Here is a 14,892-nt window from a genome sequence, read left to right as displayed (position 1 = left end):
AATCTGACTAGCATCCATGAGGATGCAGGTTCGATCCCTGGCCTCACTCAGTGGGTTAAAGGTCGGGTGTTGCTGTGTGCTGTGGTATAGGTCACAGACAAAGCTCGGATCTGCTGTTGCTGTAGCTGTGGTGTAGGCCAGCAGCTGCAGCTCCAATTCAACCCCTACCTACACTTGGAACTTCCATACGCCGAGGGTGTAGCCCCCAAAGAAAAAAAAAATCTATGGCATTGGAAGATGTAAAATATTATATTTAGAATGGATAAGAAATAAGGTCCTACTGTACAGCATAGGGAAATATATTCAGTCTCTTGAGATAGAGCATAATGGAAGATAATATGATAAAAAGAATGTATATGTGTGTGTATGACCATGCTGTACAGTAGAAATTGGTACCACACTGTATATAAACTATACTCTAATAAAAAAAAATTTCAAACTATCCAAATGAAGAGTTTCAGGGGGTATTGAACCTATTTATTAGAAAGATCAAAGTATTTTTACACCTTCCCAACTGATATTAAAGAAGATTAGAATTTACTAGATGAGTTTCAACAAAAATCTTTGCCGAGTTGGTACTGGGAATTAAATTTAATTAATCATGAATAAAAGCACAATGATTCTTTTCTTTTTCTCCAGCATCTATTGTTTTTCTATCTTTCGCAAGTATCTTTTCTAGTTTAGACAATCAAGGATCATAACAAAGTGAATTTAGAATCAGATTTTGGAATGGTTTTGATATAAAGTGATAGATTAACTTTATAAAATAATGAAACATTTATTATTTTACTTCTTAATTAAAACAAAAGGTGTTTTTACTATCAATAAAAATAGTTATTTTAAAATAATGCTTAATTGGAGTTCCCGTCGTGGCTCAGTGGTTAATGAACCGGACTAGTATCCATGAGGACACAGGTTCAACTCCTGGGTCAAGGGTCTGGCGTTAGCATGAGCTGTGGTGTAGGTCACAGACGAGGCTTGGTTCTGGCATTGCTGTGGCTGTGGCATAGGCCAGCCGCTGCAGCTCTGATTCGGCCTATCCTCAGAACCTCCATGTGCCATGGGTACAGCCCTAAAAAGACAAACAAATAAATAAATACATAATGCTTAATTCATCTTTATCTCACTGTTTTAAAATTACTATATTTGTGATTTTCAATGTCTCATAGAATAGTATATTTTAATTTATTTAAAATAATATACATACTGTAAATGCATACTCAAAAAAGGTTTTTAAAGGTGGTATGTGATCGAAAGCCATAGGGGTCTAATTTCCAGCATGTTATACAATGTGTTTTACAATCTGAACCAACGTAACTATTCCTTCTTGTCTTCCACTACCATAGTATATATATCTCCTGGCCTTCTAGGACTCTCTCCTATGCCCTCTAGAATAGGACACCTTTTTGGTCTCAGGCCCTTTACATTCTTAAAAATTACTAAGGACCCCAGAAATCTTCTGTTTATATGTCATATCTGTTTATATTTACCATTTTAGAAATTGAAACTGAAAACAACTTCAAAACACAGAGTACACAAGCAAACGTCCCCTTAGTTTCCAGAATGATGACATCATTACATGTCATGGAGCCTCTGGAAAACTGCACTGCACGCTCATGAGAGACTAAGGACAAGAAAAGACTATAGCACCTTGGTATTGGGATAAACATATTTTTTTCATGTTGGAGAGTCCTTGACAGAGTCTAAGGACCCCCGGAGATTTCCAGACCACACTTTAAGAACCTCTGCTCTAGAATAATGATTCTTACCTAAAGGTTCCCACCACACCAGTAACATCTGTAGAAATGTTTGGAGAATTCCCATGGCTGTGACTTGACTCTGGCCAGGAGTTCAGTGCATAGAATTGTCCCTCTGTATGCACAGCAGATTGGTTCCAGGACCCAGCAAACACTGAAATCCAGGGTGCTCAAGTCCCTTATATAAAACAGTGTTCCAGGGTTGAGCACTGTATCCATGGATGTGGAACCCACGAATACCGTGGGAGGGCCAGCAGTGTTGTGGGGCAGGGGCCTGGGCAGATAGGATGGCACCAAGCCCTGGCTTAGACCTTCTCTAAGCAATACACTCTGTTGGACTCTGTGCTCTTTTGACTATGTGCCATGCCATAAAACTTTTTTCTATTTTTTTATTAAAGTATAGTTGATTTACAGTATTGTGTCAATTTCTGCTGCACAGCATAATAACCCAGTCATACACACACACACACACACACACACACACATACATTCTTTTTCTTATACTGTCTTCCATCATGATCTATCCCAAGGATTGGGTATAGTTTCCTGTACTAACACAAACATTTTTTGAGCATACACTCCTGCTATACATGGATTTGTTTCTTTTTTTTTTTTTAATTGAAGTGTGGTTGATTTACAATGCTGTGTTAATTTCTGTTGTACAGCAAAGTGACTGAACCCACAACCTGCCTCTGCCATCCCCTATTTCCTAGCCCACTCCTATGCAGCCCTCAGGACTCAACTCAAGAGTCCCATAATCCAAGAAATATCTTCTGTCGCACATTCTCCAGTTTGAGTTAGCTGCTTTCCTTAGGCGTTCCATTAAACTCCTTGTACTTTTCTGTCACTACATTGTACTAACTGGTTAACTTGTTTATCATCAGTGTGAATTTCTTAAAGAAACTGTCTTTTTCTCTGTCCCAAATTCTTAACAGTTGGGACTTTCTCTTAGGAGCAAATATTGAGATGGTATTTGAGGTTTAATTTGTTTATGAAAGATCAAAACTTCATGTTTTGCCTGGAGCCAGCCTTCTCCACTATCTACCATGGGCAAAAGAATGAAAAATCTGGTTGTATTTTCTCTCCTGGTGATCACCACCACTAACCTCCACGAGAAAGCAAGTCACCATTGAGTTGAATCCTAACAAGGATGTCAATGCTAACTTGCAGGATGTGCAAGGATTTTTGTGTTGCCTTAAGTAGTCCGACTTCGTTACAAAGAGACTTTCATGGCCTAGAATTCCTTAATCAAGGTAGTGCTTTCACATCTGGCACAAATGATCTATCTACAAAACAGAAACAACAGAGCAGGGACAAGGAGAGCAGACTTGTGGTGGCCAGCGGGGAGGCAGGAGGGAGTGGGATGGATGGGGAGTTTGGGGTTGTTAGATCCGAACGGTTACATTTGGAATGAATAAGCAGTGGGGTCCTACTGTACAGCATAGGGAACTCTGTCCAGTGTCTTGGGTGAGAACTTGGTGGCAGAGGGTATGAAAACAAAGCATGTTCATATATGTGTGACTGGGTCACTTTGCTGTACAACAGAAATTGGAGACATGGTGTAAGTCACCTATACTTTAATAATCAAAAAGGCAGTGCTCTAAATGTGAATCAGCTAGTTGACCCGCCCAAAAGAAACTTGGAGTTAAAGATGAACACTTTGCAGATTCCCTTTATTTTCCCTACTCAGGACATCTATTTCTTTGCTTGTTCCAAAACATCTCACCTTCTGCCCCCCACACATGTATTCTTTGTGTGTGCTTTTAACATTTTAACAACCCAGTGCCTTTCGTATTGCAAGCATTGAGATATAAAGATGATGAAGACCCACTCGGGTTTTCAGGGCCTCCCATCCAGAGGAAGAAACAAACATGGACACCAGGAGTTCCCGTCGTGTCGCAGTGGTTAACGAATCCAACTAGGAACCATGAGGTTGCGGGTTCGGTCCCTGCCCTTGCTCGGTGGGTTAATGATCCGGCATTGCCGTGAGCTGTGGTGTAGGTTGCAGACATGGCTCGGATCCTGTGTTGTTGTGGCTCTGGCATAGGCCGGGGGCTACAGCTCTGATTCGACCCCTAGCCTGGGAACCTCCATATGCCACGGGAGCGGCCCAAAGAAATGGCAAAAAGACAAAAAAACAAACAAACAAACAAACATGGACACCAAAATTACAACGCCATGGGGACATGCTATCATCAGTCAAAATTAGGTCAGGGGGAAAACTTACCACTCTAGAAATTCTGAGCAGGAAGGGATTTAATACAGGAAGTGTGATGCTAACAACCCTGACAAGATTGCGGGGACGGGGGGGGGGGGTGGCGGGGGGAGAAGCTCAGGGAAAAAAAAACCTCTGTGGACTTTCAAATAGCATTTCATTTGTACTTTGCCTGTGTCTGCTACCTAGAGCTGCCACTTGGGGATTTCTCTTTTCTTTTCCTTTTAAATCTTTATTGAGTTGCTCTCAGAGGAACACTCTAAAAAAGTACCTTGCTAGCAAGGTAGGTTGGGAAATGTCAGTTCTGGCCCTTCAGCCCCGTACATAGAAAAGAGAGCTTGAAACGGCCAGCAAAGATGGTAGCAACTTACATTATGTGTCCACTATGCATTGGGATAACTTCTCTATTCTGAAATAGCCAGGCAGTCTTAGATCTGCAGAGATGCAATAGAGAACTTTCCCCTTGGTAGACCTATGCCTAGTAAGAGCCATGTTCTCCCATGGAGGCTGGCCCTCAATCAGGAGAAATGTAAGGGAAGTTTCTCAAAGGCCCTTTATAGTCACTGGTTTTTATTCTACTAACTGTACTGTAGCTGATACTCACACCTTTTGAGTAATTATTTGGAGGTTCAAGTGTTTCCCTGAGAGCCTTCGTACACTGATCTTTCACACTGGAAGGTTGGCTGCCTCCTGGGGTGAGTGGTAAGGTCATTCCAAAGTGGAGGTTAGTCATCACCAGCCCGGTCGAGTGGAAAGAACACTGAAATCAAAGACAAAAGGTCTGTGTTCAAGTCCTAAAGAGGCCATTTATTAACTAAGTAAACATAAAGAAGTCATTTGATGTCTTAGAGTCAATTTCCTTCTCAGAGAAACAGAAATTTAACAAGCGTCTTCTCCTGCCTTACAGAGTTTTTTTCAGGTTGAAAACTAGAATGGGAAAAACAGATGTGAAGATATTTTTATAAACTATAAATATGGTGAAGTTCAGAACCCAAAGAAGGCTTACCTGAAGAGTCTGCCAGGATCTTGGCAAAAGGGAGATGCAGGAGGAGAGGAAGCCAGAATTGATGGGGGACTCTCCTGAGTATAGAATTGGGTTTTAAGAGGGGTGGCCAGGCTCTCAAGTTCAGGTGTCCTGAGGAGTATGGCAAACTTGATGCAGTATGAAAAGCTAAGAGGCCCAGTCTGGGGCAGAACTGGACAGTCCAGGCAGTGGGGATTTTCAGAAGCAGGTGCTTGGCAGGATTGACTGGGTCTATCCGATTTTTAGAAAAATATCGCAGCAGTAGCTCAGAGTCCAGGCAGCAGCATCCCCCCCACCCCCACACCCATGGTAGTTTGGCACAGAGTAGGCAATTGATATTTTTTATTGACTCAACCAACTAACTAAAAAAATAAATGAATAAATATCTGGCAATAGGAAAGCATGTTGTCACGGCCCCAGAAAAGCTGAGTCTAGTTCATAACCTGGGTACAGATCCGAACGGAAAACATCTGTGTTAATCACATCGAGCTGCCCAGTGACATGGGCTGAGAAAGCTCAGTGCAGGCCAGAACAGAGAGAAGGGATACTGCTCAGTGGGCAGAAGATGTGGGAGCCCCGCCACACACAGAGGCTTGGCTCTATCAGAAATTCAATATCGAACTTTTGGGTAGAGTTGGGACAGCTGATATACTTCCAGGCTTGGTTAGACCAACTGGGTCAGGACTAGGATGGAGCTAAGAATTGATTGGTGCCTGAAACTTAATGGGAAGTGAAAATATACATTGATGTATTATTGCACTGAGTTTTTAAACATTTACTACTCATCTAATCAACAAAGGAAATTTTGCTTTGAGACCCACAGGAAGTTGAATATGGATTCATTTTAACCTTAATATACTGTTACTAAAAATTTGCTTTTTGAAGAACACCTAGGAAAATGCCGATGAATTAATGAAAGAAGTAGATAAATAGTATATGCTGTCCTGTTCATAACTCTGTGTGTGCACATGTTCAACAAAACAAAAGACCCCTCTGTTACCATCATACATCCTTCCTAAAATGTGCTGATGTTATAAATAGCAACAAAGTCACAGGAGGGTATCTATTTTTAAATGCAATATTAAATCATAGAACTTTCTTGTTCCTTTACCCAGTTCCAGGGAAGGCTGGGAAGAATGACATGCACAAAGATTCAGTCTAAGTTTTCTTCTTCAAGTAAATGTGAACATTGTCAAGAAAAGGATAAGGCCAATTTTCTTTTTTAACAGCTGTAACATACTTGTAACTGGAAAACAGAATGTATATTCAAGTAATTTACCCATAGCTTCAGTGACATGCACTTGATGGATAGGATCATAAGAACTTGTGATGTCAAACTCCAATGCAGAGATTTCCCAAAGGAAGTAGGAAGGAAATGAAGTGACCTCTTACTGCTGCTCTGGGTACCAAGACCCAAATTCTCCTCCTCTGAGGAGAGCAGTGTCCAAACACCTTTCAGCCTCAACCACATCTGGGGTCTCTTCATTCCTTTGTAAGTGAGCAGCTTCGGGCACCTTCCAGAGTGTGCTATCATGGGCTGGAGAATATTAATTGTGAATTTTCACAACAGCCAACACATGGAAACAACCTAAATGTCCATCAACAGATGAGTGGATCAAGAAGATGTGTTTTATATACACAGTAGAATACTACTCAGTCATTAAAAAGAACAAACTGCCATTTGCAGCAATATAGATGCAACTAGAGATTCTCATACTAAGTGAAGTAAGTCAGAAAGACAAATACTATATGATATCACTTATATGTGTAATGTAAAATATGGCACAAATGAACCTATCTATAAGCAAAGACAGATTTATAAGCAAAGACAGATTCACAGACATAGAGAACAGACTTGTGGTTGTCAAAGCAGAGGGGGAAGGGAGTGAGATGGATGGAGAGTTCGGGGTTAGTAGATGAAAATTATTACATTTAGAATGGGTAAGCAATGAGGTCCTGCTGCACAGCACAGAGAACTCTATTCAGTCTCTTGGGATAGACCACGATGGAAGATAATATGAGAAAAGGAATGTATATATGTGCATATGACTGAGTCACTTTGCTGTACAGCAGAAACTGGCACAACATTGTAAATAAACTATACTTTAATAAAAAAATCAAGATACCCACAAATAATAATAACAATAACAGTGAATTTCCAAGGATCCCATAGAATCATGCTCCAAGGATTCTCTCATTCTCTGCCGGGGGAGACAGCCATTCCATACAATGGTCCACATAGCTGAGCTGTCAATACAGTAATTCAGCCTCCCCAGGTTAGAGCATCCTGAGAGGTCTTAGCACGCAGAGGTGATTTTACTGGAAGAGTTCCTGGAAGAGTTCACACTGCCTGTCAGTGGGACGCTCACCCACTAGAATCCTGCCCACTAGAAATCTATCTTCAGTGGCTGCCATCCATTGTTGGTGGAAGGCTGAAGAACTGGAGCCAATAGGACATGTCAGAGGCCTCAGCCCCACTACTGGTGAACCAGATGTCCTCTGGGTGTATACTTTGCTTTAGGTAAGGCTTTCACAGTTTTGAAAACCCAGAAAGCAGAGCAGGGGGTGGAAATGGCGTTTATTTAGCAGACCCTTATCTTAGACATGCACAGGCCAGGAAAAGTCAGCCCAGTGCCCTGGAGTTCCCGCCCAGTCTGTGGATTATTGGGGGCACTTCCCGGAAGGCTCAGGTGCTACAGATGCCTTGCAAGGCCACAGGGGAAAAACTCTCAGGGCTCTTCTGATGCCCAAGGGGCCGCGCTGTCAGCTCCTCAGTCACACGAGGTTTCTCATTCCAGGCTGAGATAAGGCAGTTACATTGAAACTATTGCATCACCTTGCTGCAGTCATGCATGATTAAATAGATATGCTGGAAAGAGAGGGGAAGGGGGCTGATTACAGAGTTGAAGGAGTGTCATTTATGGTAAAAAGACCTTTTTCCTTCCGTTCATAGTAAAATCAATCACGGGTGGGGGTAATTGATACAACATGCTTTGAGTGTTGGTTTGATCTCGCCATTTCTAAGCAGTGTTTCCCATTCTTTTCTCCTCTTGCTTTTTTCTTAAGCAACCTTAAAGAAACCTAAATAAAGTTTGGGCCGAGGGCGGATGAAGGGGACATGGAGTATGATAGTCACTTTTGTTCCAGTGTTAATTTTCAAAAACTCCGGATGGCTAATACTGAAAGCCAGTGCAGAGCGCGCAGAGTTAAAGAACTCGCCGCCACCTCTCCTCCGGGCTGCAGCGCTGAATCACACACAGGGGAAGGAAAGTCTGTCTCACAGAATTATTAATTCACTACTGTGATTTCTTTCTCTGTTGCTAAAGGGGAGCTGGGGGAGGGGGTGTGGTAAGTCGAGTGGGCAGCCAGGAAATGTGACATTTGCCTTCGTTCCTTGTGATTGGAGGAAATTCTGTCTTCTTTGGGTTCAGAAATTTTTAGCACTGTAACTTTTTTGTTGTTGTTTAAATGTTTGACTTCTCTCAGTGGAAGCTACCCCAAGCCCATCTCTCTGGGGCTATATATATACAAACTTTATTAAATAATGTCATCCAGATGGAGGGCTGCACAGAACGTCCTAACTCCTCAGGTAAATACATGTGTAATTCTTGTGTAGAATTCTTCAGTCAAGTCTGCTCAGACCTGTTACCGTCAGTCTCCTCTTTGACCTTCACCTCACTTTTCCACTGTATCTTCTTTCAATGAGAAGTGGTCATAATTATGAATGATCTCCAACGTTTGCTGTCTGAAGACCCAGAGTCACTAAGAAGGAATCAAGCCTAAGATGCTGGACGAAGAGCAAGTGACATGTAAATAAATATCCCTTGCAATATAGGTGGTGAGAAAGTTGAGATGATGTGCAGCAACTATTTTGAGTTATTTATATGACATATTTCCTCATATTTAGGAGCCATATGCTAAATAATGCAGGACTAATTTAATATAACCTCAGGACACTTCATTTCAAAAGACTGACTGTAATTTCTGCTTATCTTTTAAAGACCTTTCCGCTATTGTAGTATGCTATTTAAATCATGAAAGAAAGAAAGAAAGAAAGAAAGAAAGAAAGAAAGAAAGAAAGAAAGAAAGAAAGAAAGAAAAGAAAGAAAGAAAGAAAAATAAATCAAACCACATATCTTACATCCTTATTATATGGCCCTCCATGGGCTGGGCTTTTAAAAATCTCGTTTAATCCTAACAATACATAATCGGTGAAGTATTATCCTCATTTGACAAACAAGGAAACCGGGGCTCAGAAAGGTCACACGACCAGGTTTAAAAATGCAGCTTATCTAGCTCAAAAGAGAAATACTACATCAAGAGGAATGACAGACTAATAAAGTTTTCTTTCCTTTTCAATGTTGGCATTCTTTCACAAAAATATAAATAAATATTTAATATAGAAAAGCATCTTTATAACATGTGTATAAGGTCTAAAGAAAAATAATGAAACAGATACTGGTGTGCCCACCCACCCATGTGCTTAAGGAATCAGACATCAGCAACACTTTGAAGTCCTGTGTAGCCTTCCCCAATCCTATTCCAGAGGTTAATGATTTCGTTCTTGGAACAGTGCCATTTCCTCAGCTAGAAAGTAGGTTTTTTGAGAAAAGTGCTGGTTTTTTAAAAATTATTATTACGGGTTTATGATTTTTTTTTTGCTTGTTTTTCTTCCTAGTTTTATCACACCAATATTTATCTCCAAAGAATGGATTGCTTTATTTTGCTTGGGTCTGAATTGTATAAAATTAGTCTTTTGTAGCTTGCTTTCTTCATTCAAAATGATCTACACTGATGAGAATGGTATATGGTTCTTCATTTTCACTGCTACGTAGTATTCAGTTGTCTGAATATACCTCATTTACTTTTCCAGTCTCTCATCATCTGCATCCGGGTTGTTTCTGGTATGCTGTTATAAAATTAAAACAAACAAACACTCTTATCCAAGTCGCCTGGTACACACGTGCCATGTGTGTCTACACCAGGGTAAAGCTGGCAGGTTGAAGCGTACGGGAATGTTCAAACTTACATGATAAAGCCAGATATTTTATAATATTTTGTAAAAAAACTTTGCTTTTATATTTATAGTATTTTAGGCGTTCCGTTGTTCCACGTTATCATCAATGCTTGATGTCATTAAAAGAACTTTTGATTTTTTGGCAGTCTGGTAGGTATGAAATGATATCTCATTCTGAACTCGATATAAATTTCCCTGATCACTAATGAGTTTGAAGTTCTTTTCATATTTTTATTTATCATTTGAGTTTGCTTTTCTGTGACAAGTCTGCTCACATGTTTTGCTCATTTCCCCAGTGTTTTTCTATTGTTATATTTGCTACTTTCTTATTAATTTGTAGGCTGCCTTTATATGTTCTTCTCACTATTTTGTCATTAAATGTATACACTGCAAATAACTTCAAATTTTTGGCTGGAATTTCACAAAGAGAAATTTTTAACATTATAAAATTTAATTTTTTTTCCCCTTTGTAAGCAAAAATCTTATTTCCAAAAGCTTTTCCTCTCCACAGGTCATAAAAATGTTTTATTTCCATCTAAACTTTTTAAAGTTTTTCCTCCATATTTAAATCATTAATATCTCTTAAATTGTTTGTGGGATATGGCACAGAAAAGTGAGAAATTTATTTTTTTTCCATAACTTCAGGAGAGCCACATGGTCTGAAATAAGACCACCTGGATTTAATAATTAAAATGTGCAACTTTCTCTAGTACATTCATGCTCCTGTTTTGGAAATGGTATTTCTATGTACCTTATGTTTTTTTATCGCTTTTGTGACTTCTTTTCTTTTAATTTGGTTACTTTTCTTAAATTGTTTGTTTCTGTGTAAAAATACAGTTGACTTTTATGTATAGATTTTCTGTTTTAATAAATTCTGTAGAGTCTGGGTTCTCTATGAAAACAATTCCATTATCAGAAGTAAAATTTCATATTTATATGAAACAGATAAACAACAAGGACCTACTGTATAGCATGGGGAATTGTAGCCAATATCTTGTAATAACCTAAAATGGAAAAGAATCTCAAAAAATATATATATATACACACATATATTTATACATACATATAGCTGAATCACTTTGTTGTACACCTGAAACTAACACAACATTGTAAATCAATTATACTTTGATTAAAAAAAAGTGTGATTTTCAAGTTGAATGTATATACGTGTGTATGCATGCCATGTATATAAGATATATTAAAGACTGAAAAGTATCAATTATTCTATTATTTTACTACTTAAAAATTAAATTTCCTTTGTATATTTACTGCATTATTTGCTCATATACGTAAATTTTATATACCATACATTTTGATATGCTTTCTCATTTTAAAGTAATTATCTATTATATATGAAAACTTAGAAAATAGGCATTACAAGAAAATCAAAATCACCCATAATTCTATCACACAATTTAGTAAAATTCAACAATATGTATTTTAATAGCCCAGCGTGTATCCAAGTGCAGCTATTTATTTCCTGTTTTCAAGGATTTTGCTTTCTAGTGAGTAACTGCTGTAAACATTTTGATGTCCTACTTATTTGGTCCTTTTTCTAATGAAAAATAACTTTTATCTGTTTTATGTATTTTTAACACAAATGAAGTACTAATGTACATGTACTTATGTAACCTGATATTTTTCATAAATAATATGTATAGTCATTTTTTCACATTACTCAAAATTCTTCTGCAACATTATTTTTGATGAATGTGTATTACATTCCACTATGTAGAGGATTACATATGTATGTGTCTTATAATTATTTTGTTGCATACATACCATGTTTAATGTCTTGCTACTATAAATAGTTATAATTTTTCACCATTCCATGGTTATTTCCTCAGGGAAAACTTCTCCAAATGGAATGCAGAATTCTAAGTTTTTTTAAAAATAACATTGCCAGATTGCCTCGCAGAGGTTTTGTTCTGATATAAACTTTCACCAATGGTGTGTCTGATCCATTCTATAATCCTCTCTCTCCATCTCTCTGTCTCTGTCTCTCTCTGTCTCTGTTTCTCTCTCTCTCTCTCACACACACACACACACACACACACACACATCTCAAGACTCTGAACTTGAATCATTAAATGGAACCAAAAAACTTCCTAAAATTTTCACTAAAACTACCTGGGAAAACTTTTTGCAAAATTACCCACCCTAGAAATTGTTGCTCTTGTTCCCACTGAGTTTTTTGGGGTTTGCTTTTTTCTTCAGTCTTTTCTCCAGGCACTTGTCACCAAGATGACTAGAGTATAAAGCTTTACTTTTCTTGCTAAGGTTGAGAAAAGCTTTTTATTTTAATTTTAATCATGTCTGATGGAATTCCTTCTTGTATTTATTGCTTTGTTTCTAAATATAAGTATGACAAGCTCAGTGCTGTCTGTGGTTACACAGGGGTTTTTGGAAACAATTTTAACTTCGGGCATACCCCTGAACGTGGGCAGCGCCCACACACTCTCATCTCAACCTCCTCTTACCCTTTTGGGAAGTCCTGATACCCTCATGAGGTGACTTTTTTTCTGCATTATTTTACCCCTCTCAACGCGAAGAGGGGTTTTCTTCTATCTCCAGCCCAACTTTAACTTACATGATTTTACTAGGTACTATATTGAGAACGCTTCCTCTACGATATTAGTTTTCCCCACGTGAACATCACTTAGGGAGCTTTTTAAAATGCCCGTCTCTGAGCCCTACCCTAAGATTCAGATCAAATTTGTCTGAGGTGTCAGCCCCAGGCACTGGTGTTCTAACGTGAATTCTGTCCTGTACCATTTTACTCATCAAAATGACCTCTCCAAAGAATGGGGTTAGAAAAGGGAAAGCCACGGTGCTGGAGAGAGGATGCTCATGAAGCAGAAGTGAAAGACTCTCTCTTTCTGTAGCCAAACAAGATTTTACAGTAGAAGGTGAAATCGGGTCGGTTGATGGAAATTAGATCGTGTAAGAATTCCATCATTTCATCATCATGACTAGAACATTCATTTCAGCTCAGTGTCTGCTTGACGAATCTTGAGTCTCAACAAATGGTATAATTTTATGCTTTCTTTTTTTTAATTTCTATGTTTGTATTTAATAAATAAATATAGCCACTCTGTATAATTTTAGAATCATACCAAAAAGTCTTTTACTTTTTGTGTCACCTTTAAAAAAATTTTATTAGGAGTTCCCGTCGTGGCACAGGGGTTAACGAATCCGACTAGGAACCATGAGGTTGCGGGTTCAGTCCCTGCCCTTGCTCAGTGGGTTTACCATCTGGTGTTGCTGTGAGCTGTGGTGTAGGTAGCAGACGCGGCTCGGATCCCGCATTGCTGTGGCTCTGGCGTAGGCTGGTGGCTATGGCTCCAATTTGACCCCTAGCCTGGGAATCTCCACATGCCACGGAAGCGGTCCAAGAAACAGCAAAAATATATATATATATTTTTTTATTAAAATACAGTTGATTTACAATGTTTTTCAATCTTCATTGTACAGCAAAGTGACACAATCACACACAGGTCCCCCTGTACTGTACAGTAGGACCCCACTGCCCCTCCATCCCAAATAGAACGGTTTGCATCCACAAGTCCATCCCACTCCCTCCACCCTCTCCCTGGCAACCACAAGCCTGCTCTCCATGTCCATGATCTGTCCCTGTTTTGTAGATAGGATTATCTATGCCTTATTTTAGATTCCATATATAAGTTATATCATGTGGTATTTGTCTTTCTCTTTCTGACTTCACTTAGTATGAGACACTCTAGTTCCATCCATATTGCTGCAAATGCCATTCTTTTGTCCTTTTTTATGGCTGAGTAGTATTCCTTCTCATTTCCCTTCAAAGAGGAGTGAAGAAGGAAAGTAGAGGGGAGGGGTGGGAAGGAAAGGGCAGGGGGAGAACACAAGAGAATGTGAAGGCTAAAAATAAAGGACATGAAAGAGTAAAACCAGACAACAGGGCAAGAGAATGCAAGCAGGGGAACTGCAGATCAACTCTGTGAGGGGCAGCCAGGATGGCCCATTAAACACCTGTTGCGTGAAAACATTGGTAGGAAAGAAGGAGGGCAAAGCAGAGGAAGATGGACGGGAAAGGGAGAGAAGGTTTATGCAACACCAATGCTTGGGGCTCACCTCAGAAAGAAGACGCAAAATAGAGGACACCAAGAATCGAGTGTCCCATTTCCTGTCCCCACATGTTCCTACTCTTGTAGTGCAAGTGGGTCTTGTAGGAAAAGGTAATTCAACCCCCCATCTCATAAACAAGACCACAACAATTCCAGATATCACAAGTGGAGATGTGATAACTTTCCTCAGGGATCTGCCTCTCTTACAATTCAATTTTCCTCAACTCTTCGCTTCTTTAATAATATCTGTGCATTTACAGATTAGAAATACACATTCGTTATTGTTCTCCTTTTATACAACATTAATATATATTTAGGTTTCTTTCATGTAACTTCCACCTATTGACTTTAATGCAGGTGGTAAAGAGAGAGTATGTGTTTAGGGGCAGGGTCGAGGTGAGAAAACTTTGTTCCTACTAGGAGGTTTCTTTCTTAATCTTTCTAGAGGAATGAAGAAAGCTTGCAAGGGCACACACAGAAAAACGTGTGATTTCACTTGTATTGTTTTTAAGAGATTTGGAGGAAGGCACTTCCAGGGTCTCTTACTGTTCAACAACACTGACATTCCCACGCCGTGTATCTTTCTGCTCGGCCAACCTCAAGATGTTGTCTTTGTCCTCGTGGTTTTGCTTCATGGTTGTCAGACTTTGTCCTCAATTGAGCATCTCAAGCAGGTGTCAGGGGAGAGGGAATGTTTCTGTCCTTTTAATCGGAAAGCAAAATGTCTTTCCCCAAAGTCCCGCTGTAAATCTACTCAATGCCTTCTTTACCAGAAA

This window comes from Sus scrofa, chromosome 1 (assembly GCF_054392235.1).
Source record: "Sus scrofa isolate SSC_HxYL_T2T_F1_AM1 chromosome 1, Sscrofa_HxYL_maternal_Yorkshire_Landrace_v2.0, whole genome shotgun sequence".
NCBI lineage: Eukaryota > Metazoa > Chordata > Mammalia > Artiodactyla > Suidae > Sus > Sus scrofa.
Note: the sequence above shows the minus strand (reverse complement) of the source record.